At 37.5% G+C, this 27,128-nt stretch overlaps 1 long non-coding RNA gene across 3 annotated transcripts in view; it reads right to left on the bottom strand.

Moving 5' to 3' along the window:
- Positions 1-8,487: 8,487 nt before the first annotated feature.
- The window catches only part of LOC143215617 (uncharacterized), a 51,054-nt gene continuing 32,413 nt past the window's right edge, over positions 8,488-27,128 (bottom strand). The window contains exons 4-5 of one of the 3 annotated variants that reach the window (XR_013010401.1): positions 11,067-13,276; positions 8,488-10,161 (exon numbers count right to left, since the gene is read on the bottom strand). This is a non-coding gene — a long non-coding RNA (uncharacterized LOC143215617). Of the gene's footprint in view, positions 13,277-27,128 lie in introns of all 3 variants that reach the window. The other 2 variants (XR_013010400.1, XR_013010399.1) reach the window with 2 other exon arrangements.

The raw sequence follows: 27,128 nt of genomic DNA, 5'->3' as shown, positions 1-27,128 counted from the left end.
AGTGTAGCTAGATTTCCATTTAAAAATTGTTTTAACATAAAGTCGTGAATATTTGCAAGCGTTTCCAACACTTCGATCATCCTCGATATACGCATGCACAGCGAAGCAACTAGTCGCTGCCTAACTTCGGGACCGTTGAAGGAAACAGACAGGGAAGAATTAGCGAAATCAGTGGCATATCTATATCGTCCTAATTTCCATAAACTCGAAGGGTCTACTAGATCGGTGGCTGATACTCGCGAACCTAATTAGGAATTCTGATCGGATCGAGTTCGACCAAGGACTTCTTGGTTACACCAAGGTTACTTGGTGGATAGGGCGAAACAATTACGGGATGGCAGCAGCGGTGGCCAGGACAATCCCGTTCAGACGCGACGACGTTAAATGACCAATAATTGAGTTGCGCTTATAAAATCTTCATTACAGGCAGCCGCTCTAATAAAATTCGTCCACGCACTAATTTCAAAGTCCTCATCTCGATTTACCCTATTCCCGGCGACGGGGGTGGTCCGCCCTTTCACTCAGCGGCAGGACGAACGGGAGAAAGAGAACAAAAGAGGGTGGGCCGAGAGTAGGGGAGCGAAACAATCGTGTTATCATATTGTTCAGGTTCTCCCGTTACTTTCGACGTGTTCACTGAGCTTTCGGTGAACAATTAATTTTTCCCCAGTAACTTGCTTACCACTATCTCAATCGGAATTTGCTTCGGGAACAGGTAAACCTGCACCGGTCACGGATCCTTTTGTGTACAAAGACTGCATTTATTTCGATATGAGATAATCCTGGTCGGATGAAAAATATTTTCTTTTATAGGATTTTTCAAGTCCCATCAACTCGCTCGTTGCACAGCCTCGACCAAAGAGGCAACCAATCATAGTGATGCGTAGTGTCGATCTTCTTTTGTTTCTACGCAACCACCGCAATCCCCACCACCAGTTCCAGAACCCTGCAACTAGCGAGGCTCTACTGCACTCTATTATATGTTATTCTTGTCAGCAATTTTGCTTCCCTTAAGAACTTGATTAAACTTTCTATTTTCTTTTCTTCGGGGTTGTTCTTTCATGTTTTGAATTAATTCTTGCTAATATATTTCCTGTTTTCGAATACTAAAAAATACAATACACTATACAATGTATTTTCTTGAAATATTCGGTCGGCCAGCAAGTCTTCTCGCACTACTACTCTCGCTTCTACTTTACTTAATAAGAAAAAATCAAGTATAAATGTTGTGTATTCTATTTGAAAACGTTCTGCTATTTTACAGTGTCATTATTCTCGCAAAATATAGGACATTCAGTCTAAACAGTTCTAATAATACTAAAATACAGTCTTATCAATAGTTAGATCATCGTTTGCACATTACTCCAAAAATGATTTGGATCAAATTATAAATTAGTATAGAATATGAATATATTTTGGTAGCCCAAGAATGTGTTCAGTCATTAGTTTGCATAATAGTATGAATGCTTAAAGAATATGTAATAATATTACATCATAAGGTAACTTATTAATTTATTATATCTATAAGGTAACATATAATTAATAAAAAATTAATATATATAATAATATTTAATCAAAAATTAATTTAAAAAATATCTTATAATTATGAGATAATTATTATTAACTAGCAGGTAATTTATTAACTTATTAAAAAATAATATAGTAAAAATAGGAAATTTCGAGTTTAACTAAATATGAAAAGACTATTAAAAGACTATCTAATATCAAACTAATTATTAAAAGAATTTTTAAAAAATGAAAAAATTAATAAATAAATAGACTTTCGAAAACAATAGCTCATATGTTATTGTGAAATTTTTCTTATACAAATTCTTTCTACATCTATATCTGCATACAACTACCATTAACTAATTTTTTCCAAAATTGGACCTACACCACTTTCAAAAACAACGGTTCATACCAAAAGTTCTAGTGCTCTGCAGGTGATCGATCATTTACTTTGCCCCAATATATTATATTATTACTACATTTTAGCGAAACTTTTTTACCATGGTGTATATAGCTGTCAGGGGAGCAAGGTGGATAAAGACGGTGGTCGGGGTGGCGAAAGATTGGAGAATAGAATGAAGCTAGCGGGAGTGCGGCCTGACCAAAATGTTAATTATTTAACATCCAGGAAACTCCAGCTAACGAGCCAGTGCACGAAATAAGGAACGGTAAGGGTGTTGGGACTGCCGAATGGGACGCACCCCTTGAAGGGGGTAGGGGTGCGATGGCTGCTCGAGAGCTTCCAATTAATATAGGAGGAAAAGGTGTTCTGAAAAGAACCAGCTTCCAGTAAACGAGGACACCTTGACAGTGGCATAGAAAATACTTCGTTCGGATAAAGTTAAAATATAACTACGCCACCTTAATTAGAAACAGTGAATATTTTTATAATTTTCCGAATTGTTTCGTATGGAAGTTTTTTTAAAACTACTTTGACTTGGAAAGATTTAAATGGATCTTTTTATATCACCATTCTAGTTTTGTAAAGCTTATAATTAGGCTGCGGGCTTTGGTACAATCTAATAGAAAAATTTAATTATTGAAGACAGAATAGAATTTGTATCTAACTCCCATCTCTTGCATTTGATGCAGACAAATTTTATTTTGCAAAAAGATTCGCAGTCTACTTACAATAAGGAAAGGTGAAAAGTAAATTGGAGGATAAATCGAGAATCATAGTACAATTAAATTCTAATGTTGTATGGAAATGGAATAGATTTGAATACAACAAATTTTCATATTCAACACCACATCTTAAGGGTTTCACTGTCATTAAATAAAATAATTGTGATATAATTGCAGCGTAGCTTGCGTGAGACTTAATTCTTTATTATCCAATGATTAATTGTTTTCTCTAGCATCATTTTTGTATTAAACAGCATATATACAAATAAGTATTTATTTCGCGAGCCTAGGCACAGACGCACCAGCGACCAAAACTCGCAGAGCGTATCAAAAATTAGACAGAAATGGAATTCGAATAATCGAAAATGAAATCTCGTTGCATTAAAATTCCGTCTCCTGTTTGCGTCTGAATTTATACCCTATGTTCAGCAACTAATCATACAACGCCGATTTTCAGCCGTTTATCGCCTTCGCGAACAGTTACCAAAACTTTCCGACGACAGTATAGCTACCCCGAACTCGTCGGTGTGCGGACCGTAACACGAGCCCCAGTTAGTCCACCGTTCTGTCCACTATACCTCGCACTAAACCCACCCCCTTCAGCTAGGGCCACCCTCAACCCTCTACCCTCTCCCAGCCCGTACTCCGAGGCTTCGAGCACTATAGCTACACCCTCTCTCTCACCCTCTCCCTATCCCTCTCTCTCTCTCTCGCTCGCTCTCTCGCTCTCTCTCATTCGGTCTCGCTCTCTCCGCGGTGTGCATATTGCACGGTGCACTGTAACCATGCCCGCGGTCCTGAAATATACAGCCCGCTGGAAACACGAACGGGTGCGAGACTTTCGCATGTGCACTCGTACAGGCTGTTTCAGAAGATTTCCCGACGATTCCGAAGATAAAATGCCGCCTCCGCACGGTGGGCCGTTTGTACGAAATAGGTGGAATTAATGTAAAAATATTTTATGTCGTGAAATATAGGTTGAAACTATAATAGATAGTACACTGGTGGACAAAATTATAGGACACCATGGAAATTACCATGGATATGGGCCAAGTAAAGTTTTCTTTTTAGGGTTGTTTCAACCCTCTAGAGATGACCCTCTAGAAAAGCAAAGAAAGTTGTGTACGTGTCCTCGAGAAACAAAGAATCATGTTTAAACCATTTTCGTCTTTCAAAAATGAGTATTTACTTGCACACCCCACAGAGACTGCGTTACAGTGAATACATTTTAAATGATCAGATAAGAAAGCGACATTAATTAATCAGAGACTGATCTTGTTACGCGATAACACAAGATGTATTAAAAATAACGACACAAAAAGTTAATGGAATATGGATTTTCACTGTGGCTCTTCGATTCCATCAATCATCCCACGTACATTTAAATTATTTAAGCAACTGAATCACATTTAATCAAGTAAGCTGTTATTAAATGACAAACATGAACGAAATCATTTAGACTAAATTCAACCTGTTAAACGAGAATGTCTTCAAATCACTGAATGTCTTCAAATCAAGAAATTCTGCGTGTAAAAGTGATTTTAACAAATTAAGTAGTAACTAACGTTGGGGAAATTGATGTTAATAAATTACTTGTACTGGATTTTCAAGATCTGATCCAAAATAAATTAAAATTGGCATAACTGACATATGCAGCATATTCACATCAACAGCTCGCTCTTTAAAGTAATTGATCATCAACATTAAGATTGACAGACTATAATAAAAGCATAAATGAAGTAAAATAAAAAACATTCTATATAAAATGTATAACATTATACTTATGTACAACTTATTGTATTATACCTATATACAACTTATAACATTATACATTCTGTATAATATTAAAAATATCATTGTAAATAAAACATTCTATATAATATTAAACAAATCATTGTAAATAAAACTGGGGTTTCCAGTACCCCGTGAATACTATAAAGTTTATTGCTTCTCTTAAAAATAAAAGACGTTACAGTGATCATGAGATCTCTCTTTGCTCTGAAAAATTATTTTTAAGCAGATACGTAACATAATAATATCTCTCGAACAGCTGACACTTCGATATTTATCAATTTTTGGTCTTAAGAGCGAATCTCATTTGAGTCTACTCTTGAGTGAAGATAAGCATAAGAGCTGCTCTTGAGAGTTATTCTTAACCCCTTTTCTTACGACGTCTTCCGCAACCGTGCTCATCGGAGTTTCTTTATCGTTAATAATTTCTTACATGAAGAACGAATTCCACGATTATCTTAAGTCTGCGTTCATCCTACGGTTTAATTACTCATATAAAAATAACATTACTTTAGAATCGCATTCGTATATACTAAATCTGTATTGCTCACTGCGTCTGCGTTTATTTTACGGTTTAATTACTGATATAAAAATAATATTTCTTTAGACTCGTATTCATATTTACTGTATTGCTTACTGGTTTAACATTATCAGTAGAAATGCATTTATGATGAAAGTTAGTAGATCAAATGTAAAACAGTGCTGACATTTAACTTTGACAATACTATTACATAATTTTCGTCTCATTAAAATAATTAAGAAATTAAATAAATGTCTATGTAATTTTAATATATTGCACTTAAAGTAGATTATATTTTGCGTGAAAATCCGCAGTCTAATTCTAAAGCTTAGTTAACAAGAGATATTACTGTTTAAAATTATTCTCACGCGAATAATAAGCATTATGATTGTTCCAACGTATTCGAAATGACAAAAGAGACTCGTGCCTTTGATACAATTTCTTTAGGAACGGTTGAAAGGAATTCTGATCGATATGTTACAGGTGGTTCACAGTCAACCTCGTCTGAAACGAATGCTATAATGCTGTAGTCCAGTCCTTGAACAATCATTGACCATTGAATAAGATGAAGCAGGTCTTGTTGGCGTTATTGTTCAGCTGTTCATCTCCAACAATATTCATTTATTCGACTTTCCCTTTCGAGAACTATCTCCAAAGTTCTTTCACTGCTTAAAATAATTATTCATCTGTATATATTAACATAATCCCTAATATTCAAGTAGGGGCGACGTTAATAAAAGAAACGCGCGTTGGCATTTTTACAGACTCTCTACACTGCTTCCTCGAACTTTCTCAATTCTTCACTTATGCAATTTTCACTAGTGACCTATACACATAACTGGAACAAACTACTGGAAGAAGTCTTTGATCGTACTATTCCGCATACCTCGCATTACTCAACTATACATTTCAAAGAAGCTGATGGCAAACCCATGTGAAGATAGAGATTATATAACCATTGTAAATGAAAATGTAATAATAGATTCAGAATCTTCATGGGAACAGAAAATTTTCTTACAACTTGCAAAAACAGAGTTTTAATAAAAATCTGTTCTGTTTTAATAATTTTAATAGGTTGAAAATAACAGAACAGTATTTGTCAGTACCTCTATCTCATTTTTATTATAAGAACTTTCAATCTGCACATTAAATTTTTCAGCAATTCAGTTAATTAATTCCCCTTAGTGTTCAGCAATGCTTCGAAGTATTGCAAATCAGTGATTCAAATATAAAGGGTTGTATGAGGATTCTTCAAATCTATGAAGTCATGCCATACTATGAAAATCATTGTGAATTTTTATGAATGTAATACAATTAACATATTACCTATTAAATATAAGTTAAATATAATTGATCAAGGTCATCTTCAAGGTCAATGAGAAAATGACTTAGAAATGTTCGTTCAGAATATAATTCTAAAAAAAAAATGATTGAATTACGTCACAGAGGGTTGGTTCATCACCAAAAATTTGCCTTTGCTGTTCAAAATCCATTAAATATAGCTTGTGCTAAAATGTTCAAATTAGTAGTAGGGTGAATGTACCAGTAAGTGACCAGCTATGGTTAAGATCATGTTACAATTATTTAAAACTAGCTGCTGTGTGGTATAATTACTTCCACTGTCGATTAGAAATGGATAATATTGTAATGAAAGCAGACAAAGCTAGTAAGTGAATAAAATAGAACAATGCCTTTATTCCCAATATTCTATCAATGTTACAATCAATAAAAATATATCCTCTACACTAGCAGCGCCTATAGTAAAATATATTTTATACTCGTCACTAGACTGCGAATCTTCATGCAAAATAAAAATGTCCTGCATTGATCATGAATATGTAACAGGAATAAAATAAAAATGGATTTCATCCCTTGACTTTGTTCTATTACTGCTATAGTAATTTGTTCTATTACTGCTTTATACTTTTTCACCAAATAAATTTTTTCATAAAAGCATAAAGATTTACTCACTACAATCTCGCGATTCTTAACCGTAGATAATTGTATGATCTTCAGGCTCGAGCTGCACTGCAGCGACAATAATGAAAAATGATTAATTAAAGTCTCATTCCGTTATTATTTACATGGAAACGGTCCCTCGTTGGTGCTCAGTCACTAGCTGGTGTAGTCACCCTGCGAGGTGGCCCCGCTCGGCCAGAGGAATAATTCCTGAAGCGTAGAGGCGAAGGCGAAGGCACACGAAACCGCGCGCGTGTTCAAGACCTAATCATCCTTGAAGCTGACGCCACGAGTTATGAAGCGGCCTGTACGCGTGCCCACGGCACGGCACGATAGAGATAAAGAGCGGCAGGGATCGGTGGGACGCGGACGAGTGAGAGAAAGGGTGGCCACCCCTCTTTGCGCGTCACTACGCTGAAAGGTATACAAAGATAGGCGGCCGTGTGCTCGTATATGCGGATCCGTGCACCCACGTACACCAGCCGCGGCAGTGCATCCAGGCACGGCCACGTATCGCCGGTGTATCGCGTTAATGTACGTAGTAATGCATTATTAAATAATGTCCGGCCGTACACGAGCGAAGAACGTTCACCTCTGGCCGAGACGAGTCCAGGCCGATCGAACCGGCAACCGTCTCTGCGTGTGTACGCGTACTTGTGCATGTGTCTCCGTGTACGTATGTACATGTATGCGTGTGTGTATGTGTGTGTGTGTGGTGTGTATCCACGTGTGTGTTCACGGTTTCGATCTGCGCCGTTCCACCTGGTGAACAACTGCTGGCCGAGTTTGGGCTCCACCGCGGCTACCTGATCGATTTCCACGCCTTGGCCGCTTCCTCGTGATTCGACGTGGCCGCGATCGAGCCCCGATTCCACCGGGTGTTTCGAAAGTAACTCCCCCACCCCGTAAACTTTGCCAGAACTACCGGGGTGGTTTTCGGGTTTCGGAAACTGGGTCCAATCAATGCAGTTCGCAGGCGGCTCTCTCTCTCTCTCTCTCTCTCTCTCTCTACGAGCTCTACCAGCTCTAACTTCCATCTAGCTGTGTAAAGATCGGATGCCCCAAGTGTGCCTCCACGCCGGCCACCGTTTCCGTCGAGAGGATACTCTCGGAATCGGTGTACTTTGGAACCCTGTTTTGTAAGATAGACCCCGGGCGCCGGTGGTGGAGTATGCTATTTTGTGGAACTGTGGCTGCTGCCACTGGGTAATTGATCTAGTAGACACGCGGTACCGAAAATATATTTAGTAGACCTGCGATGGGCAGTGTCGTCTGTAATATTGTTAAACGTATGTCTGCGTTTTAATATTGTAGAACGTAATTTGTAAAAGTATCCGGAATTCAATGTATATATGTAGACTTTCATTTAAAATTGATATTTTTATACTTCAATTTATGCAGGTAGATCTAATATTGTATTGGGTTGGCAAGAAAGTAATTTTGGTATTTTAAGGTGAAATATAAAACCGAATTTCTATATTCAAGCGATGAACTTTCATCAATAAAATATTTTCTTATTTGTTCTTTTTGGCAAAACATCATCGAACAAAAAGGAAAATATTTTATTCATTAAAGATCTCATTGCTTGAATAAAAAAATTCGGCTGTATTTCACCTTAAAATACCGAAATTACTTTCTTGCCAACCCAATAGTTATATTTGATTGTATGTAGTTAACAATACCACGTGCTATATTTAAAAAAAAATTTTACTACTGGGTCTGTATGTATTGTATGTATACCGAAAACAACGAGTCTGTTTCAATATAATTTAGATGTAAGAGTTTGACAAATATTGCCATTTTTAAATGTTTCTACCGAAGTGTAACAATTATTTTTGCGCAACAACATTCATTGAATTTTTCCGATAATATTGATCTCTTCTATTTAGACCGTACGAAGTTCCTCGTGAGTCAATTTTGGCGCACCCTTTCGACAAGACCGTGTACTTCATTTTCAAGATAAAACCCCTAACCCTCCAGAAATTCCGAAATTCCTTCTAAAGTCCAAGCATTCTACATTCCAACAGATAATAGCTTTATCGAATAACGGATGAAAGAAACCAAATTCTACGCCGATAGGGGAGTTGGAAATTAAAGAAACTTCTCGAGTATACATATTAAAGTTTACAAGAATTCATTTTCATGGAAAAACGCGTGTAATTGTTCGAAACGTTAGCGTGGATCGCGTAAAACAGAAGTTTCCTTTGGAATAGCGGGTTGTTGGACGTTCTTCGATTTTTGAAGCCGAAATGTCAGATTCGATGAGGTGCTTCCTTCTTTCTGAACCTTCGGCTTTAATCGTTTGAGCGGAAATGTTTTGTCGGTCTGACCCGCGCGCTTGGAGCTTCCACTTGAATCATCGATTCGCGGCACCTTATTATTTCTTCACGACAAACGACTGTTTGGGAATTTCGATCTTTCATCGATCAGAAAGTTTCGAAACTATAATATTATATATAATTGTCTGGATGAGAGTCATACATTAACCTCAGAGAGTCACCACTAAAAATTGCTGTACCATTATTCAAAATATTGTATACATCATTAAACATATTGGTATCTAATCATTTACTAAGCATTTAAATATTGTATGCGGTATTATATCAATTCCGTATCCATAAAATAAAAACAAATCATATAGAATGGAATTAGGAGAGAATGGAATCTAGTTAAATAGTGTAAACGTACCCGCCGCTATTAATTAAAAGATATGGTGTATTAGGCTGTGACTGATAGATTAGATTAGACGAGTTCATATTTTAAAAAATGGAACCAATATGTCGCACAGAATACATTAAATTTTACCCGCACCTTTAGAAGATTTAAAGTATTACTGAAAGTTTGTTCAACCCTTAATTACTGTGGACATAGAACTTACACAATCACTATATGTCGCTCGTATTTTGCTCTATTATTATTATTTTGCTGTGGCATATGGCAGAGACTTCAAGACCTTTGAAAAAAACATGTAATTTTTACGGAAAAGAAATTCAACAATTTGGTGAAAAATAGTAGTGACTGTATAATCGATTAACACAATTGCTATTTTAAAATGTAACTTGCGTTTCACTTTGAAATTTGCCTATGATACAATTATTGTTGTCTGAATTGTACTGACCTCTCATTATACAGTGTGTCGCAACTAAATTCATTAAAAAATTGTAGAACATGGAATTTGAATGGCTTCGAGGGGCCCATCTCATACGGTGCTTCCTTTCTTTGAGGGTGGAGACGTCCCGGAGATTTCAAGGTCACACCTTCAATTAGTATCAAATTTCGAGTAAAAATGTATTGTGACCTTCAAATGTCCTAAATTACGATATTCCAGTTGAGGGATATCAGTTCAAGCAGCTCCCAATTTCCAGGTAGTAGGTACACATGGAAAATGATTTCAATAATATCTCGTTAACCCTTAGTAGTCCTTTGTAGAATGTGACTCGACATCAGAGAAACAGAAATGTAAATAAAACGGGTTTTTATATGTATTTGGTTCTTTCTTTATTTATTTAATCCTTTTATTTATTAGTTAAAAACAAATATAAGTTCCACAAATATAAATAACAACAAAGTTTGAGTAATATTTAATATAATTAGTACAAAAATTGTTTAAAATAAGTAGCAGTCAAGGAACTGTCCCTTTGAAGTAAATTTCAAATGAAACGATTAAAATAGTAGGGAATTATTGGCAAGAAAATTGAAAAATAATTCGGAGTGCAAAGGATTAACTATCGAAATAATTCTCCATATGTATCTACCACCTAGAAGTTGGTAGGTGCTAGAACTGATATTCCTCAACTGGAATATGGTAAATAACAAAACTACAAGTTCCTATGCTAGCCACAGCTGTATAAAATTAAGAAGAACTTTATTGCATAAAATAAATTGCAGTGAAGGGGTTAACGCTGATGTCATCTACGAATAATCTAAGTGAAGCTTGTGTGAAGTACATAAAACACGCGTGACAGTCAACGTGTTAAACACGCCTAACCCCCTAGGCCAGGTCTCTAAGACTGATTGGCCAGCGTGCATCTGTGACATGGTAGCGCAGCAAATCAAAGAAATTCGTTAGCGAATGGCGCGATGGAAGGGAGGCATAAACAGCTAATAACCATTATCCTCGAAGAGGCGAGCGGTGCCGTTAGGGGAGAGCGTGGTGACACACCTCGGAACGGTCCTCCGCATCGAAAGCCAGCCTCGGCATCAGGACGCTCCACATGGCTGGGTCCTCACCCTCGGTCCACCCCCTTCCGAAGCAATCGAAGCAAAGTGGTCGTACAGTGTCGTGCTTCGAGGCTGATTTAATCTTCAAACAATTCGACTCGGTGTGGTTTGAGGCTCCGAGTCCGGGTCCGGTTTGTTTGTCGAGCAACGGTTGTTTGTACCCTTCGCTAGCAGCGTCTCCACCGCCTGCTAGCCCACCCCCTCGGCTCGTTCCGTGCTGCGAAGCACATACCTATAGCAACTTAGGAGTCGCCAGTGAGTCTGGACCCTAACAAGAAACTTACCCTTCCGCCCAACCTCCCTTTCTTGGCCCCCGGACGTCCTTCCTTCGCTCCTGCCGGTGGAAGGAGCTTGATGGTAACAGGCGAGAGAGAGCTGCGGGGGTTCGTTCGTTGGATGGAAGCCGGGGAGTTTCGGTCTGCGAAGGGTGGAGGAGAGGTCGGAATTGTAGGGAATGTCAGGGGGTGCTAGGACGCCAGGGGTGTAACAGGGACGAAGGCATTACCTAAGGGTCTAATACGAGGGCGGGGTGGAGAGGGGAACCTGGGGTGCAAGGGGCGGGGGACGAATCGGGGCTGGCAGAGATAGAAAGAGAAGTTTCTTGCAAAAAGACACCGGAGGACAAAGGGGTACCGACAGACCGGACTGGCGACTTTGGCTCGGACGAACAAAGAGAACGTTTAATCCCGACGTGTTACCCTGAAGAAACCATTCGAGCCCGGTCATCCGGCATTGTTCCTCGTCCCTCCTTTTGTCCTACTTCGGACTCTCGCTCGCGCAATTAGTCGTATGCACTTTGAACAGACCTCCACGTTCTGATGATTTTTCGTACCGTGAGGAGCGGCGTCTCGTTGTTTCGCGTGCGGCTCCTTCGGAGTTTAGGGGCGTCGCGCGTCGATGGACGTCGGTTAACAGAACAGACCACTTTCGGGGAGGAATTGCGCCCCTGAGGATCGCGGAGACTCCGCGAACGTTGGAAAGATTCTATCGGTTATATTCTCGCAGATATAGCACTTCCGGTGATGCATAGCTTAACCTCTTTAGGCGATCAAGGGGAATTCCCTCGATGGGCAATGACCGGACGGTAAATTTATATAGTTTTTTGTGATTTCGATAGTGAAATCTGGTGTGATATTATTATATATTTAGGTCTGTGAGCTTATTATTTTATTTCAATCCTAATAAAACCATTAATTGTTCCACATGCTATTTAACAACGCTCTTTCTGCTTGTACAATCGACAATAGGTAGTGTGTATATTAAAGATATTATTATAAACTTATTCTCCATAGCTATTTTCCAATTTTAAGAAGTAAGCAGCAGTAGACGCAAAATAAAAATGTTATAAGTACATCGTTTGCAAGAGACAGGAGTTACATAGACGTTCATGTCTTCGCATAATGATTTTAATAAGTAAACAGCGGATCTATATGCAAAATAAAAAGTTTCTACTTGAATTGCAACAATCTGGAGTGATATAGACATTTATTTTCTTTCTTAATATGGTTGATAGGTCGAAAATAATGTAATAGTATTTTAAAATCCTTTGAATGTTTTTACTGTTTTAAATTACACCGACTCATTTTTGTTATAAATGCATCAAATCCACTGTCTATTAATAAGTGACGAATAATATAATCCAATTTTTAAAATTACCAATTCATCTTTGGCATAAATCCATAAAATCCAGTCCAGTAATAAATTTTGAAACATTCGTTAAAATCAGTATGGAGCACAGACATCGACCTCGAGAGATTGATGTATAAGAAATGACACTCATTGTTGAGTGAAATTCATTTCTACGATTGAAGATCTTTAAATTTTGAGAAGACCACACTGAATTAGTATGTCTAATTGGGCATGCAATTTAATTTCATATCTATTTCATCATAAATTAGGAAAAGGTCGATTTGACGATAAAGAATAGAATGTTCCAAGAGAGGCATACGTAAAACGATAATGAGAAAAATGTGAATTATGAAGTGAACCTTACCTTCGCTCTTATGGTATTACAGTTTCCCCACTCCGGACTGACAACGCGATTATAGCGAACAGTGGACAAGTTTCTGTCATTGTTTCATTGAATTCGTCGCCTCTATTCCGTTCCGCTTGACTGGTTCATCAATGTGTCTCTTTCCCTCGTCAACCACACTGAAACAAGGTCCGTCTACTGTCAGTTACCTTCAAAACACGGCGATGGGGATGCAAATACGATTATGAAGAGACTGACAAAGCGTGATTATAAGGCGGACTTAATGTGAACAACCGATAGATATCTATTACACGTGTTCCGTTTTATTTATAACAATATGTTCCTTAATTTGTATACTCGTAGTTCAAACGCTCGTGGACCACTGTTTTATTATACAGTAAAGTCTAATAAATAAATAATATACAGTTCTTGCCATCATTTTTGGACCACAACTTCAAACACTAGGAGCACTGGTTTATTATACTAAGAAAGTAAAATTATATTATGTCCCTCTTTTGGTAAAACGATTATCTACAGTGTTGGGCAAATTTTATTTTAAATAATAAATAAACGTGTGATTTTAATTGCAAATATAATAATAACTAAACTTTTTATTTCAATAAATTATTATTTCTTATAATAAAAGATTATTTATTATTTGGATTGAGGTGGAAATCAAATAAATAGTTTTTGGTCTGCTCTTATTTCTTGTATTTTTTTTATACAACGAACACGTGCGCGGTTTTTGTCAGGTATACCGCCAGTGGTCGGGCCCGTCCGAAGGGCCTAGCTGCCCATAAAAAAATACAATTTAATTTATTATTTGTCAATACAAATAATAATTGAAATTGTATTTTTAAATAATTCATTTAGACTTGCTCAAATAATAAATAACTTGTTATTTAAATTCTTATTTAAATAATTAATTATTTATTGCCCAACACTGCCTACAAATGAACAAGGTAATATAAAATATAGAAATATCTGTATAAAAAGTTCGTTCGTTCTATATAAAAATATATTTAAAAAGTGATCGTTCACGTTAATATAAAATTTATGTACTAACGAATGGGTGCTCAACTTCGATAATAGGAAACAGTTGGGGGTTCTTGAGCTTCAATAATTAAATCACAGTTTTTGAACAAAATGGAAATAATATTTCACATCTACCAAGTTGCAAACGTAATGAAAACATTTATATTTTACTGTATAATATTTGACCGTTCGTGCCACTCGACACAGTATTAAATATTCATATGATTTTTGACGCGGAATTAAATTTGCGGCGAGAGATTTGAAGGCACATACTGCGTGAATTAAATCCCCCAGGTAATTAATCCCTTTGAGGGGGGCCCGAAAATGCGAGCGTCCCGTTAATACATGTTTTTCGGTGTACGATGACGAGGATCAACGGGCGAGCCCGCAGGACGAGGGGAATCCGGGATCATGATTGAGGGTTGGTTTCTATAAGGCTCGACGAACCGGGCAGAAGCCTGAAAAATATCTTTCCATATCAACCCTCGTCCTCCGGTACCCTCTAACCCATACGTACCTTTTTGCATTCTTTCCCGACGTGCCCCGCGCCTTTGTCCTCCGTTTCAGAAATATCGAGGAGAATTTAGTGACAGCTAAAGAACAGGAGGAAGGAAAGCCTTATATATAGATTTTCGTTTGGTTCTCGCACAGGTGCTCCATTCTTACTCAAAATATTATTCAACGGTACCGAAATGTCTATGGGTGCCCAAAGAGAAGAATTAATTTCCCCGTAAAAATAAATCACGAATACAATGTGTCATATCCTGGATACAAAGTAACAACAACTTTTTTTATTTTTTAAGGAAATGGTTATTATTGTTAAATAACTCTGTTTTGAAAACTTACAACGTTGCTTTGAAATATAAATAAGAAGCAATATAAAATAACTTTCTATACCACGAATTTTTAATATTTACCGTGTAAATCAAAAGTGCCAATAACTACTGCAGTGCCAGCAATAGTACAGTTTACCCTATAATTCCGCACAATCAATAACTTTAACTTTTGCAAAAACTTTAACAGCTTATATCTTAATAACTATTCGTTTGCGACATATGGCTTCTTTCAAACTTTTCACTTCTCGAAGGGTAGAAGGTGTTGATATAAAAACAATCGCTAACAACAATTCTTTGTCAATCTCTTTGTCATAAACAATTTTGCGGCAAGTTTCTCGTACAAATATCCACCGATCCAGAGGTGCAAATTCACCTCTAGAACGGATGACCATTACTTTTTATACACCCTGTACATGTAGAATCCCGTTTCGTGAGACGAGCAAAGTTCTACTTGTACCGAGATCGACATGCATTCGGTGGTGAGAACAGAATCAGTACTCGCGGTCAAGAACAAAGAGCGGTTGAAACATTATTGTAGGGATGTTCAGGGGTTGCAGAAAAGCGTGCCGCATCGATTTTCCGCAGGATGTGGAGCAGGGGCAAAAAATCATCGTCCGCAGCCCTCGAAAAATAACTCTCCACCTTCATCTACCGGTAGAGCTGCCCCCTACACTGCTCGCCCCCGTCTCTCCACTCCCTTTTTCACCCCCGAAGCGAAGGGCTGGCAGGTTTTTTGCCTCGGGCGGTTCGAAAGGGCGGTTGGGATGAAGGGCGGGGGTGGGTGGCAGGAAACCCAACCTAAGAGACTCGATCCGAGAAGCACGGCGTAGGCTAGAAAGAGAATATAAGGGTGGCCGGGAGCCAGGCGGGGGTGGCAGAAGATGAAATGGGGGTAAAGATACGAAAGGAGGACTCAGCCGGAGGATCCACGGGGACCACCTAAGGTATAAAGGACGACGTTCGGTCTTTCCACCCCCATATTTGTTCCCTCTACGGTCTTCGTGCTTCCGTCAGTGTGCGCGTCTCTCTACGTGTGGGGCTATGTTCGTTGCAGAAGTGCTCGTATATATGTGCTTTCATAGCTGCGGTTATGTACACTGTATCTGGGGCTGGATTCACCGGGAATCTATGATAAGAATGACTGTAAGAAAAATTACGGATTAAAGCGCCGCGTGAAAGCTCGCTGATATTTAATCAGTCCGTAATTAATCTTAACCTCCTACAAACCAGAAGTCAATTTTCATCCGAATTTTACCGGGCACGTATGCAAACCCGTTCTGTTGGGGTTGAAATTACTTTAGATAGGTTGTTCATTAACCCTTTGCACTGCTTTGTCGAGTGTGGCTCGACATCAGAGAAAAAAAAATGTAAATAAAACGGGTTTATATATGTGTGTTTGGTTCTCCTTTATTTATTTGTCTTATTTTTTAGTTAAAAACAAATGGAAGTTCCGCAAATATATTTAATATAATTAGTGAATAAAATTGTTTGAAACAAGCAGTAGTCAAGGAACTGTTCTTTGAAGTAAATTTCATATAAAACACTTTAAGTATGTTGTAGGGAGTTGTTGGCAACAGAAAGATAAAATAATTAGAGTGCAAGGGGTTAAGAAACATTTGATTGATTCAATTGTCGATAAAAATGACTTTTTCGGCGATGTGTGGATTGAAGATTTGAAGTAAATTTCAAATAAAACACTTCAAGTACATTTAATCGATTCAATTGTCGATGAAAATGATTTTTTCGTGTGGATTGAAGATTGTATGCATTTATAATAAAAATGATCATTAAATAAAAATGGTATAGTTGCAATCGTAACACGTTGAACTCGAAAATCCCTTGTTTTCTGCAAATTCTGAATTTTGCGAGTGATCATATATTTTTTCAATATATATATATACATATATATATATATAATAATAGAGATTATTTAAAACTTATTCTTAGTGGTAAATTAGTGACAGAATGTATTTATCACTTGGGGGAAATTAAAGGATACAATTTCATTAACAATATTAGAAACAAAATGAAAATTAAACTTGCACAGTAAAATTATTCAATTCTTGTGTGTATATTATAAATGTTGGAAAACATTTTTTAATGTTATTTTATCATTTATGCCAGGAGATAGTTCGTATTTTTTGTTATTAAGAATATTACAAGTGAAAGTTGTTTAGGCTACACTTGTGTTAAATCATTGAATTCTATATACAAATTAAAAAAAAAATGTTTTCGTAATATTATTTTATCTTCTACATCAGAGAATAGTTGGTACTACCTCGCCAACGATTTTTTTCGATCTTTTTGCCAGAATGTAACCGTCAAAATCATGTTAAAGTTTTAAACACGGCGAAAATTTCCCATCGTGAAAAAATATGGTTCATGAAGTTGCTTATCGCAAGCTGTAATACTTCATTAGTGTTACGTAACATGATCTTGATTGCGTTACATAGGTATATTTCGTGGCGTGATTTTGTTTTCATGCGGAGCTTAATAGGATGCATAAATACGATATTTATAGAATATCATGGAGTATTATATGCTATTACAATCTATTGAGTAGTAGGACATTAACAGTATTCATTACGGATGATAAATATTCAAGAACACCGTGGTTAAATATACATAATTGAATAAAAATCAAATACTTCGATAACAAGTTAGTTTATAATTATTGACTTGTAAAACAATGAATATTATAATGGAGGTATCGGAGACGGTGGATTAAAAGAACTCATGTTATTAGCACCGTGGCAAAGGGTAACATTTAATCAAATAAATAATGCTAATGAAACTATGAAAGCTATCACTGCCAACAATCTTCAATACGGCCGCCGTCTCCTCTCATGCATAATCCAATTCGCAAGAAGTGATGTATGGCGCATCATTAATAGTAAATTTGCATTACATTGCGTCCCGAAAACAAAAACAGTTAGCTTCAATGAAGTTTAAGTCTTAATAGTACCAGTTTCAAATTCATGTATTCAGTGTATCAATTTGAAAAATGTGAAGATAGTGTTACATTATTTTCAACATGTCGAAATCAATACAGCATAATGCAGGAGCCAAATAAAAATTTCTTTCTCTTTTTTCAATAATTCCAGTAGGTTGAAAATAATTCTTTCTATCATTCTAAATTATTCATAAGTCTAATAATAACCATTATCATTGAATATTTTAAATCAAATCAATCAGCATTAAAATAGTGTTTATTATTTATCCTTTTCTCTTCTATAAAAAGAACATCTGCATTATTTTGTTATCGTTCAATGCATACAAAGCTAGTTTTGTTATATTGTGTAACCGAAAATAAGACGTATGTAATATCCAGAACGAGCACCAACATGTATTATTTTTATGTTATAGGTAATGTATAATTGCATGTTAACTATGATAATAATAGTAACAATAATAATAAACACAATTTAAAAATACAAAGGAAAAGCAAGTATATAAATAAAATTGTGCGACGGGTAAGGTTGAATGAAAAGTACATAGTAAAATATTTTTATACCTAAGATATTTCTTGCTATTAATATGTATGTCGGCTACCATAATAGTCACCAATGCTTGTCGATATTATACTATTTAAAAATGATCAATGATAATTAATTGTACTTTAAAATCTATAATAGACAGCAAAGGATACTTTAACCCTCATAATTAAACCTTAAAGTTTTAACCCTTATGTTAGTAAGGGTTTCTGCTGCCAATGATTATTTACTCCTACTTGAAACATCAATAACTAATAATAAAGGATACTTTCACCTTTACATTAATAAATAAAAAATTGTAGTATTTGCGATTCTTTGACTAACTCTTTATCTCGAAAACTACAAATCGAATAGTAATCAAAGAATGGACATTAATGGACATTAACGTTGTTCGAAGAACGTACTCGAAGAAATTGCCGGCACAAACTCCGCCAAGACACGCAATCCCCAATTCCTGCCCGATGATTTAAAAAAGCTCGCGAGCACCTTTTTATCACAGCGTAGTCATCGGGAGTGGGGGGGGGGGGGGGGTCCATTAACGTTGTGCATCGTCTAAAGCGCACCAGTAAAATCCGGAAGAAACGCATTGTCTCCGGCTATTATCCTCGAAGCGAAATTTTGAGCGTCGCATCGTCGGTTGTTCCGCATTTATTGCTACTTCATACTTCGCGCGATTTCCAGCCAACGCAACGGGGAACGGGTCGGACAAAGATCATCGGATCCTCCATAAATTGGCGTGTCGGGTGGGAGTAGCACCAGCAGAGAGTGAGAGATCGTGATCGTGGCTCCTCGATCCCTGGTCGAGAGAGTTTGCTCTGCGATACCGAAATTGCGACGTCGATGCAATTTGCCGCGGCCGCGGAGCATTACGCGGCACAAGATTCGACGATATTTCCGCGATGCATCAAGCCCCGGTGCCAGCTCCGTGACACGGTTCCGCCGGCACTTGGCGAAGAAGCTCCCCGGGCTCTAGCCCCGGCGCAAAAAGGATGACTAGTCGGGTTGAAAAGGAGCGAAGGCAAAGAAGAGCCATGAGGGGGGACGGGGGCAGCGGCAAAAAGAAAAGGAAGAATCCGTGGAAGTGGTGGTGAGGCGACGGTGAGCGTCGAGGATGGGACGCGTCGGTGGTAACGGCGGAGAGGGAGGGGGAACGGGGGCTAAAGGGAGACCTGGAAGGGGCCCTGGAAGACTACACCAAGAACATATCCCTGCTTGAGAAGTTCTCCACGCCACTTTCCGCCTCTATTGTGATTTATGCGCGCGATGAGGGTGGCTACGGGCCACTATACGGGTTTTAGATTCCGGGATCCACCGGACCGTGGATGGTCCACGATCGTTTTCAACGAGATTACAAAGGATCGTCGACTCGCTGGTCCATACCAAGCAGGAGGACGTGAAACGTTTCGGAATACTCTACTTTTCGACTTCTAACCCCCCCTCCCCCCCCCGGGCCCGTAATCCTCCTCAGACCTCTTCACGTCCTTGTCCTCTATGGTCCTGTTGTTTGCCATGTCGTATAATTTCATATTTCGAGGCTGGCCTGTTATTAGGTTAGATTGAACGGACGAGAGCGATGACTCTCAGTCGATGACGATTCTCGCAGCCCGTTGTATCGCGGGACGCCGCGCCGCCCGGCTCTTGGTTGATAGCGATTGTTCAATTAAGTGGGATGTCCGTAGTGATTTTGGTGAGCTTGGAATTAGACCAGCTGTAAACCGAGAGCGTCGGAATGCGTTCGCATACAAATGAATTATCGCTCGACGGGACTCGGAAGATTGTTCGAGTGACGTTTAGCAGGGCTATTATTATGTTGCATGGGAAAGACGGCCGGCGATCGAATTGTTAGAGCCGTGCAACGAAAGATCTACATATCTCTTTATACGGATGCGGATCTTTTATGCGGAATAAGAATTTTGTGCATTGTTTGTGAGTAACAGGAGCCATGCAAACTGTTCCTTCTTTCTTTAATTATTTTTAATAATATCTTTCGAATTGTTTAAATTTCATTTACTCACTTTTTCCATAGATGGACTGCAGATCTTTATGGAAAATAAAGCATGCTTCTAATAAGTTGAAAACAATAAATCGATGGACTTATATTGTTGTAATTTTTCTACTGTTTTATAATCCAACTGCAGTTCACCATCGTACGAGTAACAGTTTTTAATAATTCGAGTAAGTTGAAGATCGATTATTATAAATTTTCTTAACTCTTTTAAAGGTCCGACGTGTTTTCTCTTTTTTATTTCAGAGGACTTGCTAAAATATTGTATAACTCAATTGTATTCTCATATGTATTCTCTGTCAGCCTATTGGTCTATTTGTTGTTATTGTATACTAATACCACCATTATTATTATATTATATACTAATACCATAATTAGATTATGGTATTGACACAAAAGTTAATGTCGAGTCTCTGGCTCATTTTTGTGACAGAGTATCTTTGTACTTTTCTTTTATTTTAAATGGTTTTTAGTGGACTGCTAACAGGGTAAGCTAATAATAAAAGAGTAAAATTTGATTGTTCATTTAGTATTATTAGGGAAAATATAACGAAAGTACCAAGCACTTAAGTATGCATTTCAGCATTATAGTTAGCGGCTGGAGTCCAGCAAAATGGACGTCATACGTAAGAGGTCCTCAAACTCATAAAGTTTAAGGACCACTGTCATAGAGTATGCTAGCACCGTTTTGCGAGGAAGCTTAGGATACCCTGTATATCGTCTTTAATAGTTTGGAAATATTCTTGGAAACTTTAGAGTATATTTGTTAAATATATTAGTGTCTGGTGTTGGATGTTTCAAACGAAGCCTAACTTTGTTAGCATATTCTCCGGGTAAATATTAGAAAGAAATGTTGAATGAATTGGGTACCGGAAACGCCTTGCTGAATACCTCTAACAGAATTATTAAACACGAGGACGATAAGACGACAGCTGTGTTATGGAGCACACGTAAGTCCAAACCGTTTATTTAATTTTTATGCTGACTCAATTTATTATCAAAACTATTAGAAATTAGCAGAACAATACGTAGCCTCCAGTTCAAGTTTTAACTTATATTTATAATTTAATTTATATTTATATATCTTTATATAATATACTATATTTATATAAAATTATAGAGCATTTTGCAACAAGTTTTACAGTGACTATTTTTATCTCCAACTAATTTTTGAAATTCTCAAATGTATTACAAAATTTAAATCTATATTGTTCCATGGAAATGATAAAAATTATATTTTATTTAACTTGATCTGTGTAACATTACATCTTTCTTTATTCCCATGGTTGTAAAAGCAATCGACATTTCTCCTTCAATTTGTCGAGCTTATCTAAACTACTAAACTTCATGAACGTCCTTTAATTTTATCGTGCAGTACACGTATAACGTTTTTATCACTTCCAAGTCTCTCCGGATTTGTTTCAAAAACCTTGAAATTTTTAAGTCTTTTGTCGAACTTTGGAAATCTTCCAGCACTAGTTTCCACGGTTCCAGGTTTTGCTGAAGGTAAAAGATAATCCAAATGAACTTTACGTTCCACATTTCTTAAAACCTCGTCCAAGCCAAAATATACAATTTACTCTGAAAAATTACGAAACTACTGAAAAGTATAATAAGGTAACACTGGAGGTAATCTGCAATTTTAATGTTGCTTTACCATACAATAATGCAACTAAAATTTCGAATTCCAGATTGCTTAAATCACTAATTTTCGACCACACAATTTTACTAGTTTCTAATACTTATGTTTTGGTTGATATCCAGTACATACAGAAGACTTAACAAAGTACATATTTAGAAACAGTGGCGGTCACAAAACACAAAAGTTCGTAACCTGACGATTAGATCTCGTGTAACTGATTAGGTCTACCTTCTCTACCTAGCACAAAACATAATCTCATCGATCAATCTGTCGTCAAGGTCTTGTAACGTAGAAAACAAGAAAGACTTGTTACTTGTTACTTATCTCTGGCAACGTCTCACTTACATTAAATTGTCTATTATTCTAAAAGTAAATGAATTAATCTCAGACAAGAAAAACCAGATAAACTCCATTTAATTATAACATAAAATCATAGTTCCATTTAATTATAACATAAAAATGGGAAAGGTGATGAATGTTAAAAATGTTAGCAAATTGAAATGCATCGCTTATGAAAAGGTGTAACACTTTTTGTCCGAAAAAAAGTATTTATATAGAATCGAGCGAACATTTTCAATCTCGAAATCTGTAATCTTTCATCCCTTTCAAAGACCTGGACGGTCGCGTTAATACCACTCGCATTCTAATCGATTCATTTTTATTTTCGGTCTCATTGCAAGATCGACCGGGAGCTATGTATAGTTAGAGTGCCGGGGTTGAACATGGCGCAGCCGAAGATACAATTTTCCAGGATATTCGTTCGCGAAATTCGGCTATTATTGGCGAGTAATCTGGTTAATTGCGTCGATGGCTGCCAGAGGAAAGGTAAAAGGATTATCTGTGTCACATCACATTACCTGTGACGCACTATATATATATATTTTAAATCGATCTCTTTCGCAGCGTTAATTATAAACGAAAGTATGATTTGTGAAATTCGCCTAGTCGGGACGACCGACTAACGCGATTAAAACGACTCCGGGTCGTTAAATTATGCCAGCTACATTATTAACAGGGCCAGTGGCGCGCTCGAAGTGGCTTGAATAAGTATTTTCACGGGTTTCCATTCTATGTTCCAGTCGCAGCGGTAGCAATTCGAATAATCAAAACAGGGACTCAACTTTCGACCACTTCGATGAAGGCTACATCGACTCGGACCATTTCCAGGTACCATTGTCGAGGGCCATTCTTCAGCAAAGTGACCATGACCACAGTTACCCTCCTTCCACGTTACACCAACAACAAACTGTCATTTGCCTGCGATTACCAGTCCCTTATCTAGTTCGCAGGTAAGTTTACCTCTACGAAACCCGGCCACCCAAATGCCCTGCTAGCCAATCCCTGACAATCCCCAGCATTGCTGACCCCATCTGGCTAGCCACGATTTTTCAAAACTGCTGAACAAGCTACTCCCATAATGTGTTTCTACTTGATTTTCTATTACATATTTCATTTTATATATTAAAGGCATTCGCGGTAGCTTCTTGAATATTAGGACTACTATTGAACCGTAAGTGGACATTTAAAAAGGACTTAAAAAATGCAACAACTTAATTTATGTATAATATTTATGTACCAAAAAGAAACCTTCCTGCCAAGTTGCAGGATACCTCATCTGTAAGGGTAGTTACAGGGTGAAATTGAGAAACTACAATTAAAAATGCTGAAAAAATTCTGACACGTTCTGGGTACCGAGACAAGTATTAGGGAATTTTTCCGATTCGTCTATTAATTACTAATCTAGGTATTAATAAAACTATTTTCAAATTCTTTTTGTTTTCCATTTTTCACGACCAGAATTTTCAACGGAACTATCGAAGAAAGTTCCGTAATACGTGGCTCGGTACCCGAAATGTGTCAGATTATTTCTAGATCTTTTAATTGCGATTAAGTTGGGAAAATGGGGCAGAAGCTTATTTCTCGATTTTTCCCTTTAAGAAGGATTTCTTTTTTGGTAGGCCACCGAATGGGTCAGGTCTGACTAAAATCAGCTGGGAGACGATTTTGACTCCCAAACCCAGCCAGTCTTGAAATAGGATTGCATGACCTCAATTATCTAATGATCGTTTAACTCTTTGCCGTATTTTAACGAGTCACGCTCGTCATGAAGATTTTAAACAAAGCCTAATAAATATGAATGTTGCGTGTTTCTTTTTAAGTGAAATAAAATTTGATTCTCGTTTATAATCAATATTTAACCTCCGCAAGGTAATGTGGGGTCTCAGAGACCTCTAGCTTCAGATTTTTTAAAGGATTTTTATATGACTAAAATTAAATCTGTTTGTTTACTTTTTATCCTGTGTTATTCTTTATCCCAAATTTATTAAAAACGATGCTATTGATGAAATTAATTTGTAAGGGTCTGACAAGGGAAGGACCCAAAGTGTCAGACTTCGATTTTGATAATTTTTTGTGAGACGATATGGTATATGGATCCCTAACGATGTCTGCAAAATATTAGGTGAAGTTACTCAATAGTTTTAAAGATATAAACAATTAAACTTTCATACCTGGTTGATGTACCATAATTTGCAGCTCAAGTTTTCGAAGTTCCATTAGCCATATCTTTAAAACTATTGAGTAACTACACCTAATATTTTGCAGACATCATTAGGGATCCGTATACCATCGTCTCACAAAAGATTATGAAAATCGAAGTCGGACACTTGAGGTTCTTCCTTTGTAACAGACCCCACCTTACTATTTATGTGTTATTAGTGTTAGTAGCCATACAAAAAATGTAAATTTTCTTTTCTCGACATTTTTGGGGATAAAGACGCTTTAACTGTGAAGAAAACGATATACGGCAAGGGGTTAATGTCATTTCTTTAGTAAAAATATGTATATGGGCACATAATAAAGTCGAATTCCTATGCATAGCCGCGAGACTGAACACTATAGGGTGTGTCAGCTAAAGGAAGTCATCTAAATGGCAAATCTATGGGACAGGTCGTTCATCAATAAAAACCGGAAGAAAGAAGGCACCATTCCCAAGCAACGTATAAACTAGAACGACCGTGACGCGATTCCTCTCTCTCTCTCACACCGACAGAAAATTAGGAGACATAATTTGAAAAAAGAAATTGCGGTCTCGTAGAGTCGGGGTCGTTCGCCTGTCAGCCACCCCGGAAACGCGTCACACTTGTTCTTGGCTGGGTGGGTATACGGTCGTTCGTAGGAAAGAGAGCCAGCAGGAATATACCTGGCAGGAAAGTTTCCACGGAGACGCCGCAGTCTTGGCCAGGCTTTCGCTGGGCTCGCCAGGATTCGGAGTAGTGCTACCTGCAAAGGGTCAAATAGGGTAGCCAAGGAAGGGTCGATGGGTGGCTGCAAAGAGGCACGAGCACCGGGTTGTGGGTGGACGGCTGGGTTGCTGGTTGGGTGTTTCGGGTGGTTGAGAGGAGTGAGGGGGCTGGGAAGTTGGCGTTGGTTTGAAATGACCGCCGAAAGTCGCAACTCGGAGAGCATTCTCGCGCAGGGTCACGAGGGGCCTGGCACAGCAGGAAGGTAGGTGGGCGAGAGAGCCTTTGCACAGAAATTAATATCGCCTAGCGGCGGCGTTCACCTATATACGTACACGCGTACATACGTACCGCAGACCCACGCGTGTGCTACATAGGTGTGCACGACTCTGTGCACGATGGGCTATACAGGGTGGCTCGTACCGTACAGCTCCCTCTCTTTTTTCATCTTTTCCAGACCGACTTCTTATATCCTGGATCCCATTATAAATTTCGCCTTATTTGCTCCTAATAGCAGCACCACCAGGAAGACTGACCGACCTATCTGCGGCTATCGTCGGTTCATTCTTTTCTGTTCCATTTGGAACATCGCGGCGGAGCTTTATACAGGGTGTATCTAATGACTGGGCCGAATTATGACTCGGCTATTATTGTGTAGTAGGACCTCGATTAATCGGCTTGATCGGGAGACAAATCGATGCATCATCGAGATCCGAGGAACATAATTAAAATGTACATTATATTCTGAAATAAACTTTTTAGTTTTGAAAATTTATTTTCCTTCATAATATAATTATATCTAAACGCATACTTGTTTATAATCGGGATCCGGTTAATCGAGGTCCTACTGTACAGAGTTGGACGAAAATATAATCAACGATTAACGAATAAATTGCGGTTAACGATTACATTCTTTTCAACTGCTGAAATTTCGAAATGAAATACGGAATCAAAACTGTATGCACACTGAATTTTTGTCGAGATATATTTCTGTCAATTCTCCATCTCCGCTCTTTGTCTCTCTCTCTCTCTCCCTCCTTTGTACAATTTATGGATAGACCGTGTGGCGATTAACTTCAACAATTGATTAGATCAGTCTCCGATTTTTCGATGATTTAGTTTTTCAATCAACGATCGACGATTAACTTCATCAATCGATTGAATCAATCGTCCATTATTCAATTATTAACTTTTTTGATCGTACACATTAATCAATCAATCTTGGTTAACATTTTAAATGATTAATGCCCAACTCTGCTACTGTATTAGAAGATTGCATAAGTTCGTGCCCGCGATTTTCATAGATGGTGCAAACTGTACTGCACAGCAGAGTGTAAAACAAAATGATACAGAGACAATTTTTTTGCGAGGTTGTTCATCAACAACACTGAAAATTTTATTTACCTCCCCGAAAATCTAAAGTTGTGTTAATAATCACTGTTTGACATCTGCGACTTTTGAGTTTCAGCTGTTTATTTAGCTGTATTCAAATAATTCATATTTTGTTTAATACTGTTGCAAGACGAATCACATACAATTGCTTTCACTTGATAAGGATTATGAAGAAAATAGACAAATTAACAAGTTAGGGTTAGTTATTAATCGTATAAAACTATTTTTAAGACGTATATTATTAATTGTAGTAATTTGTTTTTATAACTAGTATTAAAAATACAATAATTTGAGACGTCGGTTAATATTAAAATGTATATTTTCATAAGTAAACTTAGACGTTATATGAATTACTATTTTAATTAACGTAAATAACTAATTACTT

Source organism: Lasioglossum baleicum, chromosome 14 (genome assembly GCF_051020765.1).
Source record: "Lasioglossum baleicum chromosome 14, iyLasBale1, whole genome shotgun sequence".
Taxonomy (NCBI): Eukaryota; Metazoa; Arthropoda; class Insecta; order Hymenoptera; family Halictidae; genus Lasioglossum; species Lasioglossum baleicum.
Note: the sequence above shows the minus strand (reverse complement) of the source record. Positions and strands in the feature narration are given on the sequence as shown.